The 27,534-nt window shown below is 49.6% G+C and overlaps 1 protein-coding gene across 6 annotated transcripts in view; it reads left to right on the top strand.

Annotated features, from left to right (window-relative positions):
* SIPA1L3 (signal induced proliferation associated 1 like 3) overlaps positions 1 to 27,534 on the top strand; it is a 243,151-nt gene that overhangs the window by 79,301 nt on the left and 136,316 nt on the right. For 5 of the 6 annotated variants that reach the window (XR_005064251.1, XM_037030768.1, XM_037030767.1 and 2 more), the window contains exon 2: positions 21,034 to 21,104. The exons of the other annotated variant lie outside the window; for it this stretch is intronic. The gene's annotated coding sequence lies outside the window, so the exon portion shown is untranslated. The remainder of the gene's footprint in view (positions 1 to 21,033; positions 21,105 to 27,534) is intronic. 6 annotated transcript variants of the gene reach the window in all.

Raw genomic sequence — 27,534 nt, 5'->3', positions numbered from 1 at the left:
ATTGGGAACCTTGCCCTGAACCTCAAAGTGACACCGGTCACTATTGGCCAGGGTCTTGAGCAGTGTTGGGCCAGGGGAGAGAGCCGTGGGCCCAGCTGTCATGGGTTCAGAACCCGGCACCACCACTTTAACGGCCATGTGACCTTGGGAAAGTTGTGTAACCACTCGGCCTCAGTTTCCTTATTTGTAAAATGATAGGATTCAAAGAGTAAATATACTGCTTGTAAAATGTTTAAAACAGATACTTTTTTTAAAAAGATATATTTTTTTATTTTTAGAGAGAGGGGAAGGGAAGAAGGAAGAGAGGGCGAGAAACATCAGTGTGTGGCCGCCTCTTTTGTGCCCCCAACGGGGGACCTGGCCTGGCCACCCTTTGGTTTGCAGGCTGGCACTCAATCCACGAAGCCACACCAGACAGGGCAGAACAGCCACTTCTATAGTAGTTGCTCAATTAATAGCAGCCGTGCAATCATCATATTCTACTCTGATGGTCAGGCACAGTTAGGATTGAAAACTACTAATCTATAGTAATGGTTCTGATTAAAGCAAAAATTGAAAGAGGGAAGAGGGAAGCCTCGTTCTTCTTCAAATCTGTAGTTGGGGGAAGTCGGCATAATTTTGCCATTTGATGTTTGAAATCTCCTAGAAAAGCGCAGGCGAAAGACTTTAAAGTGGCACAATCTCTCGTCTTCTCTATACATAAACTGCTCATACTAAGAAAAAAGACTGGAAGGAAACGAACCGACTTCTTTATAGTGGTTATCCTTTGGTGGGGAGATACGGGAACCTGTATTCTTCTTTGCACATTTTTTTATTCTCCAAGTTTTTATACGTGTATATAAGCATATATTTCTTTCATAAACAGGAAGAATATTAGAAAAGGTTGATAAATCCTGTGAGCTGTGGCCTCTGGGGCAGTTGGGTGGAAGTGCAGTGTGTGTTTGTGTTTGTGGATCCCGGGCAGCCTGTTCTCACTTCCCTTGCTGAGGTGTACTTCAGCCCTGTAAAATTTCTGCTCAGCAGATACTTGAAATCAAAGCTGATTCTTCAACACCCATCACTCCACATGCCCAGCCTTGCCCTAGGTATTCACGCTCGCTCCCGTCCTTCTCTTAAGATAAAAACTGCATTTCTTCTGTGCCTCTGGCCTCGTGAGTACCCTATGAGGTGTCACACATCTCGGCTCACCGCCTGTACTTATGAGTGCTTACATGTTAGCTAAGGTTATGAATAACAATAAAATTGCGGGCAGAACAGTTGATTTATCTATTTAATAAATATTGATTGGTGGCCTGTGCTGAGCCATGTACGTTAGCACAGCAGACACAGACCCCGCCTGCGCTTGGAGCCCACAGAGAGAGGACACAGGAAACACACCGTCCCACAGGTAGGTCCTGCATTCTAAATGCTCAGAAGAAGGATTTTCTGAGCCACAGAACAAGGCCTGCCCAGAGGTCTCCCAAGGAAGTGAAGTTTAACACATTCCAGGTGCAAATGGAAAAAGTGAATTTGGTGTACGTCTCTAGATAAGCCTGGCTTCTGAATGTTTCCAGCTGTGGGCAGGGATCTCCAGATGGGCGTTGCCATGGAAGCATCCTCCCGTTGTTACTTCCTGACTGAGTTATTTCCGAGTTATCCCCGTGCCAGTTCCCAGCTGTGAATACAGACGTTGGGGGGGGTCCCTTCTTCCTGCTGCCTCATAGTAGTTAGCTGTTCAGGGAGCGGATGTGGCTGAAAGCCAGCCCTGGAGCCTCCTCCAACAGAGTCAGTTGTGGAACCCACTGCGTCGTGGTTTCTGTTCCATCCAGGCTCTCTTTCCTTTATCTTCCCTGGGACTGTGCCCTAGCCTGTGTTTTGAAACTTTAGACCCCAGCTTACATTTGATGGGGAAAACCTGCTCATGCGGGCTCCCTCCATCACCCGGATACCGGAGAAGTTGAGTACCATTTCTTTCATTCAAATCCCCTGTGGGGGCAAGGCCTGACACCCTCCTGACAGAAACTGGGCTGGCTGTTCTTTGGGACTGTTTGTAAAGAAGGGACTTGCTGACCTGAACAAAGGAATAGCAAACAAGTTGGGGGAGGGGTGTGGCTAATTGCTTTCTAAAATTGAGACCTTTCAGCTACCCTCCAGTGCTTTAGAATAATCATTGCTAATGTGTTTAATCCTCTTAAAAACCCAAGGAAGTGTTTGTTATTATCCCCATTTCATAGCTGGGGAAAATGGGGTGGAGGGGGGAGGCGTGGGTAAGTATTTGGCCAGATTCCTGTACCTTAAGTCCTGCCGTTTTAGCAGCTTAGTCAAAGGAGGATTTAACCAGAGGGCGCTGGGGAGGCCCAGAGAAACACAACAAGCGCTCAGGAAGGACCGGGTACCAGTGAGTTTACTTGGTTGCCCGCAACAGAAACACCAGCTCGAATAGGCATAAACCCCAGGAGAAAGGATTGGTGCACGTGACTGGAAAGCTCAGAGGTGGGGTGAGTTCTGGGCTCCTTGATCCAGGAGCTCAGGGTCATTGTCAGTGACCCACATTCTTGCTGTTCCTCCATTCTTCCCTTTGATGCCCATGTCATCCTCAAACCTGGCTCCCCTGGAGGTAGCAAACTGGCTGCCAGCACTGATCCAGGTTTATGTCTTCTCAGCTCAGGCCTGAGAAGAGGATCTGTCCACCAACTATACTGCAAAGCTTCAGAGCTCTCCTTGGATTGGACTGGCACAGGTCATGTGACCTCCCCTGGACCAATTACTGGCAAGGGTGTGGGATCGCTAATGGGGTAGTTGCTTCCACCCAAAACCACTGGTAGGAGAAAGGCAGAATGCGTACTGGGAAGTGGCCAGCCTGTGGGTTGGAATCAGAACACAAATGCCACGACCAGGATTCTCTCCCTCATAGCCTTCCCCCCATATCTGCGTTACTCATTTTCTTACATTCATAGTCTCTCTTTCTGCTTTTCCCTTCACTTGGTGGGAAACCTGGTCATCCCCAGACCAAAGTGTGCACCTTGCCATGCAGACTCCCGAAGAGAATAGCGCTGGGCTCTCCAGCCCCAGTGCAAAACAGCCCAAGGAAGGGAAGATCTCTTCCTGTGGACTCATTAACGAGGACCAGAGAAGGAGTTCCTGAGACAGATCGGGTGCTCCCCCTCGGCCAGTGAGCTGTAGGCAGGCAGGGGTGGGGTTACTGTTCTCTCTGTCCCTTCCTGGGTGTCTGCTGTATCCTGTTCCCAGGACCTCTGAGCTGGGTCAGAGGACAGCAAATGGGCTGCACTTTACCGCCGTGACACCAAACTTCGATTCACTCCTGAGTTGCTGGAAGATGAGGGTGCCTGTGCGTTCTCCACGTTCCCAGAGCAGTCCCCCATGGAGAGGCACCAGGCCCAGCCTGCTGGGTGCCCGCCCACCTGCTGCCTGACACCAGCCCCACGCCGCAGGTCCCTCCGCTCTGCCCTCCAGCCGCCTGGCCTGCTCTGGGTTCCTTCAGCTCATTGCATTTGTTTCCAGCCCCTGGAGTGCTTCCTCTCCTCCCTGTCGTTCCTCCGTGCCTCCTCCCCGCTCTGGCCTGCCCCTGCTGGCTCCTCTTTTACACCTGTCCTTACACATCGGCTTAAACACCGCAGTTCTTCCCGAACTACTCAGCTTACGGAGTCGGGGCCTTCTTCCTCTGTGAGGTCAGCTCTGTAAAGGCAGGGACCGGAGTTGGTTTTGCTACAGGTGTGACCCCTTCCACCAAATATGCACATTAATAAACTTGGCTGAGGAAATGAATTGAATGATAGTAGTAATATAACAAAAACAGGAGCTGTCTTCTGAGTGGCTGCTTGGTAATGGGCATGGTATTAAGCACTTTGACATAGAAAACCTTGAAGTGATGACTCACATTTAACCGAATATAGTAAGGATGACAGTAGTTTATTGGGCACTGAATGCCAGCCATTTTTCTGAGTCCCGTACCTGCTCTCATCTGATTTTATCCTGGCAGCGGTCCTCCCAACATCATGGGTGAAGACGATGGTACATAGTGAACGTACGGACAGGATGTCGGGCTTCCACCCTTCGGCAGGCAGGGCCCTGAGGAGGATAAGAGAGGGGACCAGACGGGAGTAGTGGGAGGGCTTTGAACACTGGCATGAGAATATTTTCTATGGAGATGGAATATTTACCATGGGTGGCACCTGTAGAAATAGGAAATGTCTCTCTCTAAGACACATAAAAAGATATTCCAATGTCATGCATAATAAGAGATGCCAAATACAACCACGTCGAGAGAAAGGGCACAGGCAAAGGTGATCACGGGCCGCAGCGGTGGTGCGGCCAAGCGGGCTTGTCCAGTGCAGGGGCGAGGGGAAACAGGGCTGTCACTCAGACAGGACCTGGGCACCAGCTGTCAGTGCGGCCCTTGCGCACCCCCACTTTTGGCAGTTTTTGCCTGCAGATGTGCCCAAGTGTGACAGGCGATCTGTGTCCAGGGTGGCTCAGTGGGACACTGTCAGAGCAAAACATGAGAACTAAGCTGTGTGTGCACTAGTAGGGTGCTTGACCCTGACTGGTGTGGCTCTGTTGGTTGGGTATTGTCCCGCAAAGCGAAGGTCCCTGGTTCAATTCCCGGCCAGGGCACGTGCTGGGTTTAGTCCCTGATAGGGGTGCATACTAGAGGCAGCTGATCAATGCTTCTCTCACATCAGGGTTACTCTCTCCCTTCCCCTTTCTCAAATAAACAAATAAATATTTAAAAGTAGGGGACTAGACGAATCAGCTGGGTTTTCCGAACAATGGAACATGGTACGGCAATTAAGGGGGGATAAGGCCCCAATAGGGAGCCCCTTCTGTGTCTGTGGTACACTGCCAAGTACGGAAAAGGAGAGAAAAGAAACAGTCCTCATTAATACTTCTCCGCCACAAAGGGACAGTTGGAGTCTGGGGACAGATTCCAGTCCCAGGCAACCCAGGGCATTCTTACCTTTGAAACTAGATCTCCTTGTATCTCCATAGCAGGTTCTGTAGTCTTGGCTATGTGCATGTGTATATATTATACCCACAGACATATCCCAAATTGGGTATGTATTTGTATGTGTATATGATTTTACTACTTTATTCAAGTCCCAGCTTGCATGGCTAACATACCACCTCGGAGAGGCCTTCCTGAGTGCCCCATCTGAAATGGCCCTCCTGTCACTTTCTGTTCCCTGCCCTATTTTTCTTTTTGTCATTTGATGCTGTATATTTGCTTTTTCGTACTCTCTTCCTTAGCACATGCGCCATGAGGGCAGGGATTAATGTAGAGCGGTGTCTGGCCCGCGGTAGTTGCTTACCAAGTGTGTGCTGAATGAGCATGAACCGGCCTGAAGAGTGAATGTTATTATCCCCATGCTTTCGGTGTGGACCCCAGGCCCCCAGAGGCCTTGCCCTGCTTGCGTGGAGCAAACCGAAGGGCCCACTGCTGTTCTGGAGGGGGAAAGAGACAAAAAATTTCCCCAGACCGCCCTTATGCTATTAAAATTCTGCCTTTTCTCACGTTTCCTTGACAGAGATGGATGCGGGCTGGGGTCTCCTCTGTGGGGGCCTCTGCCTGTGAAAGGCTGAGCCCCCGTGTGCGTGCCTCGCACACTTACTGCCAGTTCCTCCAGCCGTCTGTGGCCCATGTCCTCTCTCTATGGCACAGATGGCACTGTTCTGGGCAGTGACTCGATGGAGAAGAAGGAGAGGGAGGAAGACCTCCCATCTGGGAGCCTCTCTGCTCTGGAGGACCCTTCACTTGAGTCTCATGTTTAGTATTATCAGCGTCCAAGGGACGTGCTCAGACTTGAGGATTGATAATGTTGCTGTCATTTCTTTGATATTTCAGGTATCATACCAGCTGTGCTAACATCTGTGAGGGCTCCTTTTGTGCCCAGCTCTTTGCCAATCACTTGACCCTTGTTGCCTCATTTAACCCTCCCAACGGGCTTATCAAGAATGGAAATAACTATCTCCACTCCCCGCCTACTTTACCGATAAGGAAGCTTAGGGCTCAGAAAGGTCTGGTAATGAGTCATGGGTCACACAGCTGCTCAAAGGCAGAGTTGGGATTTGATTTTGGCACTCGCTGATCACCAAGATGGCACTCTCCTGGCCACGTGGCCTTAAACTGTTTCCCATCAGCATTTGGGATTCTCCCAGTGGCCAGTGGAGGAGGGTCTGGTTTCTATGGTGTGATGTGGATTGTTTATCGTGTTTCGAAGCCCTGCTGGCCAGCACGAGGCCTCAGTGGGTTGGAGGAAATGGGTGGAGACCCTTCTGTTTGTTCATTTCTCGTAGACCAATGACCACATTTCAGTTTCTTGTCCAGATTGGTTTCCCTCTTGGGTGGGGAGGAGGGTTGGGTAGGGCCAGAGGAACTCAAGCAGATCCATCCCTCCTCGGCTGAGGACTCCTTCAGGGCTCGTCTTACCCAAATAAAAGCGAAAGTCCTCACTGTGGCTAGCCAGCCGGGCTCCACACGCTCTGTTCCTATTGACTAGCGTTTCCCCTCACTCTGTTCGAGGCACACAGGCCTCCTCAGTGCTCCACAGACACTCAGCCTATACCTGCCTCAGGTCCCTTGCGATGGCCCTTCCTGCCTGGCCTAGGAAGGTGTGGAAAAGAAACTGAATCAGGATGTGTTTTAGAGGTCGTGGCCCCAGAACTTGCTGATAATGGACTTGGAGGGTAAGGAAAGAGAGACGTGAAGAATTCCTTTGTGTGTGTGTATTACAATCAGTCAGGCCATCCCTGCTGGTGGACCCTTAGATTGTCTTCCTTTTGCACCACTCACAGAGGCTGCCCTGGCTGATACCCACAGGCACATATTTTTGCCGAGTTGAGTGTTGAAGGATCAAGGGCAAGTGTATTTCAGGTAGAGGGAACCACTCAAGCAAAGACTGGGGCCTCCCCTGCCCTAAGTTCAGGTCGAAACTTGGGCTGAATCGAATGGACTTGCTGCCAGTTTTAAGATGGCTCATGTTCTCCCACCTCCCACCGTCCACCAGCTGATTTTTCGTTTGGTCGTGTTTAGTCTCTGCCCTGTGCAGCCAGTGTGGCAGTGGCAGGTGGGTTATGCTGCAGTCGCTGGTGCACTCTGGGCCATTGTGGTCTGCAGACTTTGTCAGCTTTATTTTCCCATCACAGGAGTCACACAGGAGGGCTGGAAAAGTGGTGGCTGGAGAGGCCCTTGGTTCTGGGATGACTGGCCTGTAGGACGTGAACGAGAAGGCCTCTTGTTTGTATAAGCCTGATCCTTCCATGCTCTTTGTCCTCTGGTCCCTCCTGTTTCTCGTACCTGACATCGTTCCTGAGAGGTCAGGTCCCACGGGCAGCAGCTGCTGCTGCCACAAGCCTCCTTGGCCCTTTCCGAGAGGCTGCGGGCATTTGGGGGACTTGAGGCCATTCGGCTACTGGGGGTGTGAGTTTAAAACAGGGTGCCCTACAAGCGTGTCAGGAGAGTCAGGCCCTGCTCCCGTCTCCTCCTGCCATCTGCGCCCTCAGGTCCCTGAAGAAGACCTGGTTCCCACCCTGGCTTGTGTGTCTCTCTTGTGCTGCTGAGAGGTGCAGCCAGGCTGACTTGTCTAAATTAACATATCTGGGAGTTGCCTTCTGCCTGAGCAAGGGCTGTAGACGAGGAGGAATCATGGATCATGAGCAGGTAAAACTTGACATTTTTCAGCTCATACCAGGTTGGCGGGGCGGGGGGGGGGGCGGGGTGGAGCAGTGGAGGAGAGACAGCCTTGAAGAAGAAAAATATGGGGCATTAATGAGCTCAACTAAGTACTCTCCCAAGTTGCTGGAGGACATTTGGATCACTGCAAACTTTTTAGAAGTCAGCCTGGAAAATTTTTGTTCATTTATTTAGGGTTTTTTTCCCCATTTTCTTAAAATGTATCTTTAGCCCTGGCTGGTGTAGCTCAGTGGATTGAGCACAGGCCTGTGAACCAGAGGACCACGATTCGAGTCCTAGTCAGGGCACATGCCTGGGTTGCAGGCCAGGTCCCAGTAGGGGATGCACAAAAGGCAACCATATATTGATATTTCTCTCCCTCTCTCCTTCCCTTCCCCGTCTAAAGATTAAAAAAAAAAAAAAAGATGTTCCTATAGCATATTGATGTTTCTCTCCCTTTCTATCTCCTTCCCTTCCCTTCTCTCAAAGAATAAATAAAATCTTTTAAAAAATGTATTTTTAAATTCAGTTGACATACAATATTATATTAATTTCAGGTGTGCAACATAGCGATAAGACATGTATATGCCTTATAAAGTGATCACCATGATAAATCTTTTAACAGTCACCATAAAAAATTTCTGTGGTATTGACTATATTTCTTTTGCTGTACATTACATAACTTTTCTGTAACTGCCTTTGCCTATTTTTAAATCAGATTATTTGAGTTTTTAAAAAGTTGAGTTATGAGAGTTCTCTGTATATTCTAGATATAAGTCCCTTGTCAGATAGAGTACTTTCCAAATTTTTCTCCTATTCCGAGTGTTGTCTTTTCACTTTCTTGATGGCGTTCTTTAAATCACAGAAGTTTTGCATTTTGGTGAATTCCCACTCACCTACAGTTCTTTTGTTGCTTGAGCTTTTGGTGTCCTATCTCAGGAACTATTTCCTAATCCAACGTCATGAATTTCGCCTTTATCTTCTAAGAGCTTAAGAGGTTTAGCTCTTACGTTTAGGGCTTGGATTTATTTTGAGTTAAATTTTGTGTATTGGTGTGATGTGGGAATCCAGGTAAATCTTTTGGAATGTGGATAGCTAGTTGTCTCAGCATCATTTGTTGGAAGAACTGTTCTTTCACCGTTGCATTTTCTTGGCAACCTGGTTGGAAATCCGTCGACCAGATACATCAGGGTTTCTCCGGATGCTTGATCCTGTTCCGTTGGTCAACGTGTCCTCATGCTGTCCCTAGACCGTCTTCGTTCCTGTAGCTTTATAGTAAGTTTTGAAATCTAGAAGTGTGAGGCCTCTAAGTCTGTTCTTTTCCAAGATCATCTACCAAGTTCCTTGCTTTTCCATATGAATTTTGGGATCAGTCTCTCAATTTCTGCAAAGAAGCCGGCTGAGATTTTCATAGAGATTACGTCAAGTCTGTAGATCAGGTTGGGAAATACTGCCCATCTTAACAATCTTAAGTCTTCTTAGTTTTGAACATAGGCTGTCTTTCAATCTATTTAGTTATTCTTTCATTTTCCCATCATTTTATCTATTTAATTGTTGTTGTTCAAGTACAGTTGTCTCCATTTCCCCCATCACCTCCCCACCCCAACCACCCCCACTCCCCACCCCCTGTTCATTTAGTTTTGAGTGAGCAGCGCACACACGTGGTGAAACAGTCAGATGGCACCAAAAAAAGACTGTGAAACGTGAGTCTCCTGGCCCCTTGGCCCTCGGGTCCCTTCTGTGTGGACAGCCATTTGGGGTTTGTTCTTCCAGAGACGCTTAGTACAGAAACAGACACGCACCACACGTGCACCGCTGTGCTCTGGTTTGGGAAGCCATTCTGCAGTGTGACTATGTGACACTCACTGAACGGTTTCAGGCGTGGCACTGCCAGCCCTGGGAATCTGCCCCACAGAAAAAAGGGACCCAGTACAAAAGGATATTTGTTGCAGCGTTGTTCGCAGGGGCAAAACAAAAACCAAACCCTGAAAATAAAATGAATGCCCACTTTTCAGGAAGTGGTGGAGTCAGGTGTGGCTCATTTGTATTGTGACGTATCAGCTGCTAAAAAATAGTTGGTAAGAGCACTGATAGCAGATTTGGAGGCACTTCTGTTCTGTATTTAAGGAAAGACAGGATTCCGAGAAGTAAACGTGATGTGATCCTATTTATGTAAAATACAGTGACAGAAGTCTGTGTGCCTGTGTTGTGATCAGGTGATGGTATCCAGGGAGTGGGCCCTCTGTTCCCTTCCATGCTCCGTGGTCTGCTTAGCCCGGCCCTCTGTCAGGGAGACTTTGCAGGGTCATCCGTTTTGGTTGAAACACATTGTACATGTTGGTCAATATCAGAGGCCTCCTCGGGACCCATGGCCTTGGTGTTGATCAGTGCTCCCCTGGCCCAGAAGAGGCTAACGTGGTTCCAGGTGCTATGCTGAGAAGTAACTTCTGAAGGACCAAGACAAGCAGTTGGACCTACTTCCCCATCGTCTGGTGGAATGAAGTAAGCACAGAGATCAGTCAGCTTTGTGCAGCCTGCAGGGTCACCAAGTCTGTCCCTTGTGAGAATGACACAGTGGAGGTTTAGAAACACTGAAGTGAGGGTGGTTCCAGATGAAGTTCGAGGGGCAGGCAACACAGGAGGTAAGGCAGCAATGTGCCTGACCTCCACCCCAAGCCCCGCACACACAGCCACCCAGGGGAACGCCTCTCACACCCAGCTCGTAAAACGGCTGAGCCCTGTCACTGGGGACAGTGAACCCAGAAGGGAGGTTCTGGTTGGACACATCACCTCGCATTGCACAGTTCCAAGGGCACTGTGGTCTGTGACCGTGGTGGCCCTCTCCGGGTTCCTGGGTAAGGATGCAGTCTTCCAGGGTTCTGGCGTTCCCTCTGAGTACATGTGGCTGTCAGTGGGTTGAAGCTCATGACCCCTTTGGGCCCGTAACTTGTCTCCTGCTGGACTCCGTTGCAGTAGATGTTCTTGAAGGGGAAGGCGTAGAGTCCAATTGACCTCCCAGCCCCTTCGCCCTGTGGACTATCCCATAACCCCTCCACCCCCCCGCAAAGAGAAAGATGCCACTGCCTGTCTGTGCGTTCGCATCTCTTCCTCTCATTCCTCTTCTACAGGTTGTGCATCAGAAGTGAGAGTTCACGTCTCACTGGCCCATCTGTTTCTCTGACCCCCTCAGGGAGGTAAGGCCCTGGTTGTTACTGACGCAGAGGCTCTCACTTGCTTAGGGGGTGTGTGTATAAAGAATAACCCTCGGTTTCTGGTCTGAGCAGACAGGTGGTTGTGGTATGTCATGGGCCAGTGTCTACTAGTGGATGGTAGAAACAGGTATAGGTAAGGATGTTATATTTATAAGGAGACATAAATGTGTGTGTATATAACTATGTATATATATATATATGTGGAGAGGAAATCTACATCTTTATTGAAAATCCAGAAATATTCCCCACCGAAAAACAAACAAAAGAAATGGGCAATGACTTTGTTCATTTATTCAGTCCTTTTCACAGGCATTTGGCGAACTGCTCTTCCTGTGCTGAGCCCAGTTCGCATCTGGCAGAAAACTGCCTTGGAAAGACTCATGAGACTATTTGAAGATCATTCTGGAATCTCCCTTTTCCGCCTCCCCCTTCACGGCCAGTCCATCAGCAAGGACTTGTCCTTGGTCTGAAACAGACCCTTACCTGCCTCCTCCCTTCCGCTCCGCTGCCTCGGTCCCAGCCATCACTGTCTCTCCTCGGACAGCGCGGCAGCCCCCTCACTCTCCCCCCCTTTGAACCCTCACCCCGACAGTCTCTGCAACAGCCAGAGGAATCTTTCAGAAATGTAGATCAGAACATGCCATTCTTCCTCCCGTTGTAATCGGAATGAAAAGCGTGTGGCCTACCATGCCTCTTTCAGCCCCGCGAGCTTCTGCTGCCTGTCACGGCACACCTCCCCTCGCCACGGCAGCCTGGCCACGCGGGCCGCCCGTGACTTTCTTCATCATGCTCACGCATCCTCCTTTATCTCTTGGGATACTTCTTCTTTCTCCTTTTTAACTTTCATTAGAAACTTTATTACCAATCCAGTAATTCAATTTGGGTAGACCTTTGAGTGTCGTTTAGTTGATGAATAATTCACATGACGTGAAAGTCACCCTTTTAAAGTGTGCCATTCATGGGTTTCGGTGTAGTGACGGGATCGTGCAGCCATCCCCGGTTTCCAACTCCAGTGCGTTTTCATGGATTCAAAAAGAAACCCTGTAAACATTAGCAGTCTCTCTCCCCACCATTCTGCCTCCTCACAGCCCGTGGCAAGCGCTGATCTGCTTTCTGTCTCTGGATTTGCCTGTTGTGGACAGTTCGTGTAAGTGGAATCACGTACTACGTGGTCTTTGGCAGCTGGCTTCTTTCGCTCGGCGTGGTGTTTTCAGTGCCCACCCATGCGGTACGTGAGTCATTTTGGTGGTCGAATGCTTTTCCATTGTGCAGATGTACCACGTTTTGTTTATCTTCAGGTGATGGGCATTTCGGGACACTCTTACTCCCACTGTTCACATGGCTTCCTTCTCCTTTCTCTTTACTTCTGAGCTAATACCCTGGTTTTCTACGTCTTACTTCTCACCACTTGAACTTATGTTTCTGTTTGTTTGCCTGTTCGTTTTCTGCCTTCTCTGTTCTGGACTGGAAGCTGTGTGACAACAGAGACCACATCTGCTTTCGTTCACCGTATCTAGCCGCCCACCTCGCACAGTCCCCAGCAGAGAGGAGTACTTAACAGTGGCTGAATGAATGACTCAGTGTATCTCATATAGTTCTCATTTTACCTCCTCTTAGGCAAAATGATTGTGACCTCTCTCTGCGGGAAATTCTGTGTCTAGCTTTCTACCTGGTCTTGAGAGAGCAAGGGTCCTCCTAAAGCATGAGGTCACTTTAAGTGGTCGCAGGTTACTAGAAGAATTTCTCTGACATGAAACACTGTCCCATTGGGGATCAGCTGTGTAAAACTACAGTATTGTTTGGAAGTGCATGTGACTGTCCATAGCAGAGACCAGAACGAGCAGAGGTGCAAACTCAGTGGAGGGTGGTTTCTCTCATGAGCAAGGTGTCGGAGATTTGCAGTCCAGGGCTGTGGCTGCCCCACGGTCATCAGGAAGAGCAGGCGTCTTCTGTCTTTCCACCTCACCGTCCCTGGCATGTGGCTTTTGTGCTTAAGGTGGCCTGGTGTGGCTGCCAGTGAGTGTGTGGTCTGCATAGGCATCGGGGTGTGGGGAGGACTGCACAGAAGTACAGTCCAGCTCTGTCTCAGAAGTAAGGAATTTTCCTGAAGTCCCGCAACTTTTGCTTACCTCTTGTTGGCTCCCCCGGCTGCAAATGAGGTCGAGGGGTGTAGTCTTTCCTTAGAAGAAAGGCAAGAATGGCAACTGGGTGGGCAGTAGCACCCAGTAGGTCCTTTTCCTGCCTGCAGTGTCCTGGGCCACAACAGCCAGCTTCCTTCATTGGCCTTCCGGCCTCCCTCCTACCCTAAGTGACTCGGAGCAGTGGCTTTCCCTGGATGGTTCGCCGGAGGGTGGATTTGGAAATGGCTCAAGGGCCTTCAGTCCCCAGCAATAGTGGTAGCTCATTTTTATTGAGCACTTACTACATGATAGACTCTGTTCCAAACATTTGCTGTGGAATAACTTCCTTAATCCTCACAATGTCCCTATTATTACCCTTGTTTTAGGAAACTGAGGCCCAGGAGGTTAAGTAACCAGAGATGTTTTTGCTGTTGATAATGTTTTTATTCTTCCCTTTCAATACGTTATGAATAAGAGGATTAAACTATATAAAGCCTGACCTATTTTGGCTGATTGACCATTGTTCTGTCTTTTAGCTGACTGGTTGGGAACTGGAAAGTGCTTTGTGGAAAAGCACCCGGCGTTGGAACCAGCACTGACAAGCTGTTTTTATGGGAGTGCAGGAAGGGGCCGAACTGTTGGCACAGCCAGCGCATGCCCGGTGACGGGGAAAATACCCACAGGTTATGCAGGATCTCCCCAGCCAGTGAGCCCGGGCCAGCAGACCTCGACGCGGGTGTTTCAGTGCAGTGGGCTTGGCCTTTAAAGTCAGTCTTCCTGATCTCTTAGAAGTCTGTTCCCAATTCAGCTCCTCTGAAAAATCCTTTAGGTACCTAGTCATCTCTAGATGCCTGTGATCAGCCAGGCTTGGTGGAAATCTTTCCCAAAGATTGCCAGAAGTTTATTTCCGAGCTGAGTCTTCTCCGGACACCTTCAAGTCCGTGTTAGTGGCTGTTTGCTAACTCTAGGCTGCTGGAGCTTGGCTATAGCAGGTGTCCAGTTCAGAACGCACTCGACCGCAAGCACGTTCGGACCTCAGTTCTTGACCAAATTGTTCGTGGGAAAAAATGTCTCCGTGGTCGAACAAAACTTTAGTCCTTGTCCCAACAACCCATTCATGCTGACAACCTGTACGTTACTATATTTCTAATGGCAAAAATGATTTGGTTTTCAAACAGATCGCTTCTAGAACACCCTTCTAGAGTGAATGAAGTTCAAAGACTGAGGTTCCACTGAGTAAGAATACACAAGTGGGAACGTCACTTCAGCGCCTCGGGGGTTTTGTGAATCCCATAACGCCTGGAGAGGGGACGTGGCTCAGTGGCTTGGCAAAGTCAATGCCAGTGCTGCCGGGACTCACTGGCCCCTGTGGTCACAGGTGGCTGCTGCGCCCACTCTCCCCAGGAGGCTGGGCACCGTGAGAGTTCAGCCCTTCTGTTCCGGCACAGTAGTGTTCTGGGGACAAGAGACACCCTGCCGAATCTAGGGGTCACATTTACATTCCATGCTGCAGAAAGGCAGACTGGAGCAGGGACACAAGACTGTGTGGGTGGGTCGGACCCTGTTTGGGAGGAGAGCAAACAGTTTCTGAGAATCCCTGAGTGGGAAACCTTTACGCGCTCTAACGTGGAAATGTGCCCCTGTGTTATGTGTCAGACACAGTGGCATCTTTCTTTGTGTTTGGGTTTTTGATCCATCTGAAATTGATGTCTGAAAGAGGAATCACACAGGTTCCGAGGCTGAGCCCATGCTATTTTCAACTGCTGTGTTGAGCATTGTTAGTGGCCCTGGAGACAGACCCACTGGGTCTGTGCCCCTGGGTCTCCTGGCTGTGCCCCTCCTTCACAGTGTGATCCTGGGCAGGTTACCTCTCTGTGCCTGTGTGTTCTTGTCTGGTAAAAGGAGGGATGCTAGTAAACCCTGCTTCCCAGCGCTGGTGTGAGGGTTACATGGAAAATCAAAGCAAAAACTTCATGCTTCAGGTCAGAATGAGAATTTGTTTGCAAAGCCACACCGGTGTAGGAACTGGGCAAGGAACCCCAGAGGCCAGTCACCGGGGGCAGTGAAGCGAGTCGCAAAGGTTATTTGTTCTTTTTCTCCACAAGAAATTGCCAGCAGTTTTCTCAAAATGTCTGTTTCGCGGTGTGTTCCCACCTGCGGTGACAGAGTTCGCGTTACGCCATGGCTTCAGCACATTTGGTGGTGTCAGGCTGGTGTTCTAACCGGTTTGCTGTGCGTGAAATGGCCGCGCTTGGTCGCTTTCCCCGAGCAGGCGCTTAGCAGAGGTCTCTGTTGAGCCACTCTGCCCCGGGGTTGCTTGGGCCGGGCTGGCGGCGTGGCGGTCAGTCCCCTGGCACTTTGGAGTGGAGTCCTTAGAGCCCTGTACCGTGATGCTCATCTTGGGTGGGAGAGGAGAGGGACAGGAGAGGAGAATGTGAGACCCCCATAGTCAGTCACCCGGCCTTAGTCATATTGTGGACTGAATCAGTCAGTGAAATAACCAGGGCCACATCGCTGGCATGTTATTAATAGAATGTAGGTCATAAAATAAAGCATGATTAATTGTGAGTTGATCTCAGCAGCTGCTGTGTGTATGGTGGTCAGGGGCCTAGATTTTCCCAGGCAGAAGTCCTTTCTTCACATGGCAGCTTTTCCGTGTTGGCAGGTAGGTAGAGACAGTTGAATGAACAGATACTTTCCTGGGTCACTTTCAGAGACAGGATGTGGGCGGACAGAGCGGGACTCTTCTCTCCCGTGGAGGGTGATCGAACCGTTTCATTGGTGGGTTAGGTCCCTGATACCCCAATGCGAGGCTCCGGTTGTCTAGCAGGAGGATGCGGCTTGTGGCAGAAAGCCTCAGGGGGGGCTTCACTTGGTTTTACTTCACCTCCCGTCTCAGTTCCTAGATCAGCCACTCATACGCCCGGCTGCGCGGAGGAGAGAGACATGGCTGCTCCCATCAGCCCTTGGTCAGGAGAGGGTACGTGCGACCAGGCCCTTTTAGAGGTTGGGTGAACAGTGTCCAGGCTGTGTGTCCTGCTCCAGGACAGAAAGCAGAAGAGAACCTGCTGCCGTCTCTGGACACAAGGAAAGCTGGTGGTCCTGGTTTCAGCCTTTGGGGCTGATAACCTGCTCCTGGGAAAAGCAGGCACGAGCAAGAGTCGTGATCTCTGACTGGTCGGATTAGCCACATCCTTTTTCCTTGGTCTTTGTGAGGACGAGTAATAGGGAGTGAAGAGGAATGAGTGCAGGAGCCTTTCTCTATGAGTGGAGATGGAAATAGAAGGGAAGATTAGAAATGTCAGGCCAGAAGCACAGGAACGAAAAGGCCCAGGTGCCTGGCTGCCTGAGGGGCAGCGCCCCAGCTACCACTGCAGAAGAGTCTCACACAGAGCCATGGCGACAATGCCTGCTCGTAGGCTTCTGTGAGGATCAAAACCTCCCGGTATTTTCACATTCCCCACCTCAGGTCCCCAACCACAGGTAGAAAGTAACTTCTTGATCCATATGGTTGGTTGCAACACCAACAGATGCAAAGGGCTGACTGTAGTAGAGTCACAAGTTACACACAGATTTTTGACTGTGTTCAAGGGCCAACTGTTGTGTGAAATAGGATATGAGCGGTTGGTTTTCAGTATGTTGATTGTGGAGTGATGGGACAAGGTCAGACACTTCCCTGAGAGCCTGTTTTATAAAACAGAGCAAAGTGGGGCTGCTGTGGGTCAGTGGGGGTGTGGAGGAGGCCTGAAGCTGCACCTGCTGCTCCCCCGACCCCCGCAGTCTCCCCCGAGGTCTGTACTCAGGGGAGTTCAAGGCCGGACCTCCCGGGGCCCTAGGGAGGCCTGGCTTTGCCCTCATTGGCCCCAGACAGCTCACTGAAGCTTTCTGAACCACAGTTCCCACTAAATGGACAGGCCAGACTAGATCAAAGCGTTCTTCACCCACTTCCGGTGACAGGGGCTTTGACATCCTTGAGACGTGCGGTATTTTGTGTTGTTTTGTTTTGTTTTCGGGAGAGACTTGATATAGTTTTCTTTTGTCAGCTTTCTTAGAAGGAGCATGTTCAACCAAACATTAAGGAGCACTCTATTGATTTTTGAGGTCTTTTCCAGTTCTGTCAGTCAGTTGTTTCTTGTTGTATATGATAGAGTCCCCCCAGTTGAAATGGGCTTACACTGCAAAGGGAAGTTAATGACTCTGGGACCTGAAAAATCCCAGAGCTGGCATGACTGGAGTCGGCGTTCAAGTACTCTTGTCAAGATTCCGCCCCTCTCCACTTCTGGGCTCTGCCTCTCTCAGCCTTGACTTCATTCTCAGGTGTCCCACTCCCACCTCCAGGGACCAGCGTAGCCCTCAACAGCCCCTGCCTCAGTAATTCCAGCACAATTTCCAGGGCCAACGCTGATTAGCCCTGCTAGGTCACGTGTTTCTCCCAGAAGCCATTACTGTGGATGAGGGGAGGAGCCACTCAGGCTGGGAGTCCGGCCAGGATACCCTCTCACCCCCAGGTTTTCTCATCTGCTTGGAACTGTCAGTGCAACGTGTTGGACAGGTGGGCCGGGCTGTTGCTCTGGTGGCTGTGCTGGGACATCTTGGGTCCTAGACGAATTCCTGGTTCTGTAGCCCACCTCTGCTGCCATTTCCACAACCCCCTGGCCTCTTCCTCTGCTGCGGCCCCTCCCGTGAATGAGGGTTCCCAGACTGTTGGGCATCCCAGCTCAGAGAAGTAGGCTCTCGGCTCAGAGAGACAGAGCATCACTGCACACCAGCACTGACGTGTCTTCCAAGAGCCATATGCATCACTCTAGAGAAGGGAAGGAAGGGAAATAAGTTACAGAAAAGCAATTTCCATTGCAGTTTAAAAGGCGGCTATTAAAATCTCACAGCTTTATTTGCAGGGGCTTTCTGATCATCTCAGGAGTCTTTTAAATGGGGAGACTGGCAATAAAGGAAAATATTCTGGGTGTTTCTGGTTTCCTCCTGCCCTACCAAGCCTCTTGAAAACCAAAACTGTTAAGTCTTCATGGACCAGCTTGGGGATAGCACCTGCCTCAGAGGCTGTTTCTGAGTTTTTTTAAAGTATGTGTTTTTCTGTATTTGCTGTGTCTGTGTATAATAACTGTTTTTCTAATTTTACTTTGCACTTTCCTAAGTGGCTTGGTAATGAGCTATGGGAATCATCAAGAACTACAGTTGCCTCTGCCCTTCCATGTTAGTTGAGAGTCATTTAGTTGTGTGAACAAATACAAAGTCAGGTCAACCTGCTTAAGTATAAAAGGAAATGTATTGCCCTGGCTGGTGTAGCTCCGTGGATTTAGCGCCAGCCTGGGAACCAAAAGGGTTGTGTTCCAGGTCCCCAGTAGGGGGCATGCGAGAGGCAATCACACATTGATATTTCTCTCCCTCTCTTTCTCCTTCACTTCCCCTCTCTCTAAAAATAAACAAAATCTTTTTTAAAAAAGGAAATGTATGTATTCATCGTCAGTGACAGTGTACAATACATATAATGTCTTCAGGCAAGGCTGGATCCAGTGCCTCTCCTAAGGTTACCAGGACCCTGTTTCCTTCCACGTCCCAGCTCTGCATTTCTCTGTGTTGATTTTAATCTCAGGTAGGATCTAAGGCAGCTCCACATGTATATCCAACCATCTTAGCAGCCCCAAGGGAAGTAATCTCTTTCCTGTAGTCCTGGCACAGGTCCTGAGGCTGGTGTTCATTGGCCAGGGGCAAGGAAGGGAGGGTACAGTGGCTTTATTAGTTAGGCCTGGATCATATGAGCATTCCCCACTTTCTTACTAACCCGTGGGCAGGGTCATTCCCACAGGATTTCCGTGGATCGAGTGGGAAAGGTGAGGCTCAGGGGCCTGACCCAGAAAGGCAAATGATGCGTGAGCCCGAACAGCCAATGCACAGGACCCCTACCCATATGAAGTTCACAGGATCTGACTCTGCCCTCACCCCCAAATTGTTACTTCCCTGGGAACACACTTCCCCTTGTCCCTGTCTCAGGTCTAGCTTAGGGTTTCTTAATCTTAGGACTGTGGACCCTTGAAGGGTCCGTGGATGGAGTTTAGAGGATTGCAAAGTTGGCTGGGGAAAAAAATTGCATCTTTATTTTCTCTAACATCTAACTGAAATTTAGCATTTTCTCTCCTTCTGAATGAGGACCACAGGCCACAATCGTATTAGCTACACCTGAGACTGTCACCGCTAGAAATCACATATTTCCATATCACATTGTAGTTGTTGCAGCTATTCTCAAATTATTATAGTTATTGGATCCACAACTGAGATTTCATAATTTAAAGCATTCATAAAGAATCATGTGTATTACTGTATCTCAAATTTGGTTGTGTTTTATATATATTTTGATATTTAAATATAATTGGTTTTCTTTGTAATCTTTGTGGATTGTATTTTATACATTTATTTTTTTAATATTTTATTTATTTATTTTTAGAGAGAGGGGAAGGGAAGGAAAAAGAGTGGGAGAGAAACATCAACGTGTGGTTGCCTCTCACACGCCCCCTAATGGGGACTTGGCCTGCAACCCAGGCATGTGCCCCGACTGGGAATCGAACCAGCGACCCTTTGCTTCACAGGCCCGTGCTCAATCCATTGAGCTGTACCAGCCAGGGCTGTATTTTATACATCTAAACACATGATTCTGAGAAGAAATTCACACTCTTCTTTACCAGGCTGCCAGCCTAGCATGAGAAATACTAACAACCCTTTTGGCTTCTCCAGGAGTCCCTTCAAAATTATTGAAGCTGTTCTGATTCTTGGACCCTAGAAAGTTGGCTTGTTAGGTTTCCCTTCTGGGAAGCTTCCTGGAGGAGGTGGCTGGCATTTGAACTCAGCCTTGGTGTGTGGGCAACATTTGGATATAGTGGTATTGGGCAGGAGGGGCAGATAGGCACTGTCAGCCTGTGGTTAGCCCTCTCTTTGTTGACCGCTATCTGGGCAGGTGGTCAGGAGCGGCCGTGGTGCCGGGCTGCCTGGTTTCATCCCAGCTATATGGTGTACGTCTGACCGGCTGGATGCCTCAGCTAGTGGGTTCCTTACCCACTCCATGCCTCAGTGTCCTCATCTGTAGTGTGAACGTATTAATAGTATCTATTTCTTAGGGTCATTGAGAGAGTGAAATGAGTCGGCACATGTCTGCCAGGACAGAACCTGGCCTTACGGAGTGAGAGTTACTATTCAGTGGCCATCTGTATAGGAAGGTGCTGGATTTTCCTCTCAGACCCTATTTCCCTGACATGGTAAATTCCCGGCCTAAGCTGAAACGGGATAGTGATCAGTATAGACAGTGGTTTCTCAGCCCGAATGCATTTATTCATTCATAAAATCTCCATTCAAATATGAACAGCTACACTAAATATTTTAAAGAATAAATTAATAATATAAAATTTCCATGAAATTCATTTAAATATGAACAACCATTAATATTCGAAAGCATAAGTTAATAATATAAAGTTACAGGCCAGGACAAGTGCTCTTTCTCTGCCACTCCTCACAAGTGTCTGAAAGAGATGTCCTTACAGTGGCCTGCCGTCTCCCCGTCACCTCCCTGTTCTCGCCTCCCACCACTCATTCCCTCACTCACCCGCACCAGGCACCTGGGCCTCTTCCTGATCCTCAAATGCTCTTTGTACAAACTCCTGCCTCAGGTCCTTCGCACTGGCCATTCCAGTGACCCGGAAGTTCTTTCTCGGATAGACGCATAGCTCGCAGTCCTCTGTGTTCAGGTGTCCGTCCTCTCCTCGGGCCCTCTCCGACCACTCTGTGAAGTAGCAGCCCCACCACTCTCCTCACCCTGCCCCTGACTTCGTGTTGTGCTCACTGTCTTCCTCCCCTGCTGGAGTGAGTGTCTGCTCTCTGAGGACAACAACTTTGTCCCAGTCACTGGTGTTCCGGGGGTGCCCGGCGTGGGGCAGGTGTTCAGTAAATATTTGTCAGGGGAGTGGATGCATGAATAACAGCTGGGTACTGCAGCCAAGGCGTAACCTCATTTCTCCCCTCTCTGTAGATGCACAGTCTTTGTTGACATCAGCTCTCCTGGGACCCTCAAGGGACACTAGAGTCCAGGATATACTGAGGGTGAGTACAGTATGGCTGCTTGTTTGCTCAGATTTTACAACTGGTACACTTAAGCTTCTTTATTATTAAAGAAAATTATTCGAAAGAGTGTCAAGGGAAAGATGGAAGTCTCCTTCACTGCCTACAAGGGTAATATCTCTCAGAGGTGATGATATCAGAAGTCGGTGGATATCCCGCCAGCCGTCCTCCTGTTCAAGAACATTTCTACGTACGTGCACACACTTGCTATTAGTTTGCTGTACAGAGAGAAGGGCCACGCTATGCAGCTGCCCCTGGGGCAGTTTCCCACCGTCTCCGACAGTGGTGTGCCTTGGAAGTCTTTGTTCATAGCATACATCACCATGTCAGCCTTTTCTCTCGTTAACTTTTTAAATTCATTTTTTCTTGATTTATAGACAGTAAACTTCACTCTGTGGCACACAGTGTGTGTGACTGTCACCACAGTCGTGGTGGAGAGTGGCCCGGTCTCCCACCTGTGCGGATGTGCTCCACGTGGACCACAGTGTGGTGTAGGATTCACACAGTTACAATATGTCAATATGTACATACCTGTAATATAAAAATTCGACCATGTTATGTGTAGGTTTCTGGGGGATTTGCTGGTGAACACCCTCTTTGGTTTCTTTGGGATAGAGTGTAAGCAGGCGAGTGGCCTCGGAGGGTGTGGCTCTCCCATTGGGGGGTGCCTAAGTGGGGCACCAGCCTTCGCTGGCAGGACGAGATGAGGGTGCTTAGGAGGCGTTGTCTGATCCCCTAACAGCGTGGAAAGCAGACAGGGGAACATTCTGGCATCCAGATGTGGATGGCAGGCAGTGATGTTGGCTCCGTGCAGAGACTGGCCGCTTGAGCTTTGGGAACTGGGTGAAGCTACACGGCCCCTTCTCTCTTGACTCTTCACTGGGCACCACCACACTCCCTCCTCCCGGCCCAAGGCTCTGCCTGGATTCCAGGAGCTTGTTTGTGGGACAGTCTCTAGGGGCCAGATTTTCATCAAAGGATGCTTTTCAGCACAAGTTTTTGTTCACTTTTTTATTCTGAAGGAATTTGAGATTTACAGAAGAGTTGCAAAAATAGTACAGAGAATTTACAAACATAACCATCACCCAGTGTCCCCTAATATTCCCGTTTTATGTAAGTTTAGCACAGTTAGCGAAAGCGGGGAATTAGCACGGGTCCAAGTAGTATGAACCACATGACAGACTTCAGTCAGGCTTCACTCGTGTTCCCACCGATGGCCTTTTCCTGTCTCAAGACCCCGCCCAGGGTCCCATGCGGCATCGAGTCGCCATGCCTCCCTAATCGCCTCCAGTCTGTACCAGTTCCTTGGTCTCTTCCTGGGAAGAGGACGACTCTGTTGTTTGTAAAGTGTTTCCGTTTGGGTTTGCCTCATGTTTTCTCATGACCTGGATGGAGGCTGGGCGTTACTTGGCAGAATCCTACAGAGGTCGTGTGCCCTTTTCAGGGCACAGAGCAGGGGTCCGGGGTGTCCGTGTGTGTTCCCACTGGTGCTGTAAACCCGCGTCCCTTGTTGCGGTGCCGCTGCTGGGTTTCCCCACCGGGAAGCAACTGTTTTCCCCTTTGTAACTGGTAGATGTCTTGGGGGAGGTACCTTGAGACAGTGCTTATTTCTCCTCACTCCCACTGATTTTGGCACAGAGGTGACTCTTACCTGCAACAGTTACCATCATTATCATGGTATTTCCCTAGTGGTAATTTTTGTATGTTCCTCCTTCCTTCTGCATTTATTAATTGTCCACGTAATTCTGAAAGGAAGATCTGTTCCTTCTCATTGACTTCAGCTTTTGGTGGTTAACATATTTCTGTCTGGCTTCAGAGATACTCGTTTCATTTCAGCACATTCCTGGTTGATGTGGTGAAAAGTCCCAAGGTCTGAGCTGAATTTCTAGTATCACCTCTCAAGCTTCAGGAAAACCAGCATTTGTTCTACGCGGTAAACCTTAGGGAACTGGAAAGCAGGAACTAGGGTTTCGTTTGGTCGAGCATTTGCTTCAGAACAAGTGAATGCAGGATCAGTTGTCTGGGGACAAGTAGCTACAGAGATGGGGAAAGCAGGAAGGGGACTGGCTGGGCGTCACCAGGGGCGACTTTAGACAAGTTGACCTGGGAGGGTCTCTCTGAGGAGACCCTGAGTGGAGGGAGTCAGGCAGGTGCGCAACCTAACCTTCCCCCTCCCACTGGGAGGTATAAATGAATTCTCCCATTCTGGACCAGGGTTTCGGGGTTCATGGCGAACAGAGAAATGTGTCCCCTCTCTGAGGGGCAGCCCCTCTGCACTTGAACCTCACTTGTGGCCTGTGGACATGCCAAGTGTTGCCAAATCTTCTGATATTTTCCCCAATAAAAGACAGAAATGAGGTATTCTTGCTAATCTGTCAAACCCAAGTTATGTCAGATAATTTTAGTGGTATGTGGATGAATATATTTTGTGTGTTTTCATTGTGTTTCTTTATTGAGTTACCTTTGTCGCAAAGGATTTCTGTTTTGCATTTTGGTGTGAATGCAAATTCCCTTAAAATATATGCACATATATATAAGTGTAAAAGTGAGTTGATTTAAAGAAAATATTGAGTAAATAATTGTTCAGATGGGATATAGATGCAGCTGAAAAGGAAGGGTGGAACAGAGTGACTGAGCTTCGCTGCACACTGTTCTGGCTCGGCCTTCCACTGTTCCTCCTCACCGTTTGGGTTCTTCACTGCGAACCTGGACTGCGTTTGGCCAACGAACCGTGGACGTGCGCCTCGAGCCGTTTGTGTCATGGTGGGTGCGTCAGCCAGGAATGCTGTCAGCTGCGAGAACAGACAACCCAACTGACAGAAGCTTACACAAGTGAGCGTTGAGTTCCTTCCCATCACACTAAACCTGGAGGTAACCTGGCTGGTATTGGTCAGGAGGCTGAGTGACGTTCAGGCTGGAGTCTCCTGTTCTCGTGGCCTCCCCCTCACGGTTCTGTGGTTACTGCTGCCGTTCCGACCAGAACAGAGAAGGGGAGACTCAACTCCAGTAGCACGTGTTTTCCGTTCTGCTCTGCTGAAGCACTCCCAGAATCCCCCCGGAAGATCCCACTTACATCTCGTTAGCCAGAAATGGGTCACATGGCCCTCCCTGGCTCCAAGGACAGTGGGAAATTTCAGCTTCTCCTGAGGAGAAAGTCAGGGAAAAGGGGAATTGAGAGTGTCAGTTGGGTTGGCAGCCAGCAACATCTGGCCCCATGGGGGAAGAAAAACAGTCACAATTAGCATCAGTGGGTGCCGACCGTGCCCAGCCCAGCCGTAAGCCCTTTACGTGCATGATCTCATTCTGTCCTTACACCCAGGCTGTGACGTCACCACTGTGATCTCCCCACAAAGTGACTTGGAAACCGAGGCACAGAGCGGTAAAGCCACTTCCCAAGTAGAGACGCTGGGGCGGGAACCTTTGCAATGTGTCCTCACAGCCCTGACTCTTGGCCACTACACTTCATTGCCTCATAAGAGGTCCTGGGCACCCAGACGGCTACCTAGCTGGCCTCAGCTTAAATTCTTCCAGCAGGGGAGGAGGAGGGCAGTGTATTTTGCTTTGGGGAAATTTTAATTATTAGAAATGTTTCTTATGAATTACATCTGCTTTGTGTGACTGCCTCTCACTGGCTCTGGTTTGGTCCTGGTGAGCAGCACCCACACTGGTCTTCCCGGCAACCCTCTGGGGCTCACAAGTAGCCAAGAAGACTTCTCTTGACCTCCCTTTCTCAAGCAAATTATACCTGTGCTTTGCATTATTCTTCCCAGAATGAGGCTTCCTGCCTTGGGGTTCTTTCTTTCTCGGGGCTCTGCTGGTTGACTCAACACGTTTAATGTGCACCTCCTCTGTGCCCATCCCTGTAGTGCTGAGGCGTAGGCGAGATGGCTTCCTGTCCAGTGGGTCAGGCACTCACTGTACTTTTCATTCAGTGAGGGAGGCGGGCCCTCAATGATAGCCCAGCGTGGTCCGCCAGGGGGACAGTGGGAGCCCAGAGGAGGTGCCCAGCCCTGCTTGAGGATCAGGGAGGGCTCCTGCAAGCATCTTTGGGCCTTAGACGAAGAATATAGATGCATCAAATAACAGCTTTTCATTTCTGAACCTCCACTCCCTTCCTCTGTGAAATGAAGGATTTGGGCTTAGATTTCCATCTCTCCATTCAACAAACACTGACTGAGCACATCCCATTTTTGGACTTATAGGGATATCCTCCTGGAAAGGTGGTGCCCGGAGAGCTTGTGTTCCTTCTGAGGTTGTCTTGAGAATGAGAAGGTGATTTTGAGTGCCAAGTACTTAGAGCAGTGCCTGGCACAAAGTCGTCACATCATAGAGGAGATGGTGGCGATACCAGTGACTTACACTCATTAGCCCCTACTGTGTGTCAGAGCTAAGGCAGCTTCGTCACCAGCCCACAAGATAATAAACTTTTAGCTGCTGCCGTTGTGGTTGTTTATTCCCCAAGCTTTCATGGTGCCTGAATATGGCAGAACCGGGCTTAGAAACAGGGCTGTACAGTTGAGGCCTGGGCCAGAAATTTTGCAGGAGAAGACAGGAGTTTCTTGGGTCTACTTAGAAACCCACGGCTGTCGTCCTCCCAGTCCCCTTTGTGTCTAGTCCTCGGGCCTCTCGGCACTGGCCACTAGCATGTGGACTGCCCTTGACCTCTGTGGCAGAATGCATAGATGCTCTGTTCAGCCCATCAGTTGAGTCCCAAATTCGACCTGACAGTGTGATTTATTCTCTGGGATGGAGCTGGGAGGGCAGAGCCCCAGTGGGTGATTCCACAGAAAGGCTGTCAGCACGAATTAGTCTAGACCCTTCGTGCACCCTTGCTGCTTCAGCTTCCTCTAGCTAATGGAGCTTTCCAGGGTATTAGGGCTTCTGAGCTGCCTCCTCCCATCCCCAGGGGCTGGTGAGACTTAGCCATGATCCCTTACAAAGCTGTGTTTCATGAGGGCCTCTGAGGCGAGCTCTGTCTGCAGGGAGCCAAGGCTCTGGGTTCTTTCATCTGCTGCAGCAGGAATTGAACGTGCTGATTCCCCTGACTTAACGATGGTTGGTTAGACTTACGGTGTTTCAACTTAACACTGGTACAAAAGTGATACACATTCAGTAGAAACCATACTCCAGATTTTGAATTGTGATCTTTTCCAGGGCTGGCAATAGATGGTGAGATGCTCTTGTGATACTGAACAGCGGCAGGGTGGTGGTGGTTTAACCCAGTGATGGGTTAATGGAAGCGTAGGTGAGGCTGAGCTGTCGTGTTTGGTAGTTAGGTGTAATAACGCGTTTTTGACTCAGCATTTTTGACTTAATGCTTGATTTATCGGGGTGTGGCCCATTGTAAGTCAGGGAGCATCTGCAGTTGTTCTGTCTGCCCCCCTCATCCTTTCGGTGAGGTTCAGTACCGGCAGCTGGAAGCTACTGCCTGTTCCTCACCTCCCAGTCTCCAATCACAATTCCTCCTGCTGCCTTCATTTATTCCCAGGACTGTCAGGGACGAGCAGGATTCTACTGTGGTAACAAATTAGTCCTGAAATCCTTGAGGTTGGGACACAACAAATGTCAATTTCTTACTCATGACATAAGGCAGATCAGGGTCGGGCTTCACCTTGTACATCAGGGACCCAGGCTAACAGGCTCCCTGTCTTAAAGCCTCATGACCAGAACATACAGCCTCCAGGGTCACGACAGCAGGACAGGGGACCTAGAAATTAGCGACACAGTTCACTCGCCCTCACCCCTTGAACTAGTTGCATGGCCCTACCAACCTGCAAGGGACTGAAAATGGGGGGGGCACACGGGTGTTCAACGCACAGTGAACATCCTGGCCTCAAGAGACAGATGTGGTTTTTATTAGCCACCTACTGTGTGCCAGGTCTTCTAGGGCTCTGGAAATACAAAGGGTTTCCTGCCTTCCTGGAGCTCCTAGTTCAGTGGAGGAAATAGAATCTAAGTCAGTGACAGAAGCAGCTCTGTACCTACTTACATCTGTGCCGAGTGCCCTGACGGAGGAGCTGTGAGAGCATATCCAACGGGAGCCTGGCGTGTTTGGATTGGCCAGGAGATGTCTGTCATGAGGGTGGCCATTGGAGAGGAGGCCTGAAGGATGAGCAGGCCCTTCCCGACAGGGGGAACCGCACCAGCAGAGTCCTGGATGTGGCGGGGAGCTAGACTCTGAAGGGAGGGGAAGACAGCCAGCGCAACTGTGTGATCGCAGGACGGGCAGGCTGGGGAGGGTCTGCTTGGCTGTGGGGCAGGGTTTGGTATTTGTAAGAATTAAATGAGCTCAGTCTTTTTTTTTTTTAAAGATTTTATTTATTTATTTTCACAGGGAGGAGAAGGGAAGGAGAGAAGCATCAATGTGTGAAGGGAAACATCCATTAGCTGCCTCTCCCACACCCCCCACACC

The sequence above is a fragment of the Sturnira hondurensis genome, unplaced genomic scaffold (genome assembly GCF_014824575.4).
Source record: "Sturnira hondurensis isolate 20B ecotype Veracruz unplaced genomic scaffold, ASM1482457v3 Scaffold0020884, whole genome shotgun sequence".
Taxonomy (NCBI): Eukaryota; Metazoa; Chordata; class Mammalia; order Chiroptera; family Phyllostomidae; genus Sturnira; species Sturnira hondurensis.
This window is presented reverse-complemented; position numbering and strand designations above follow the sequence as displayed.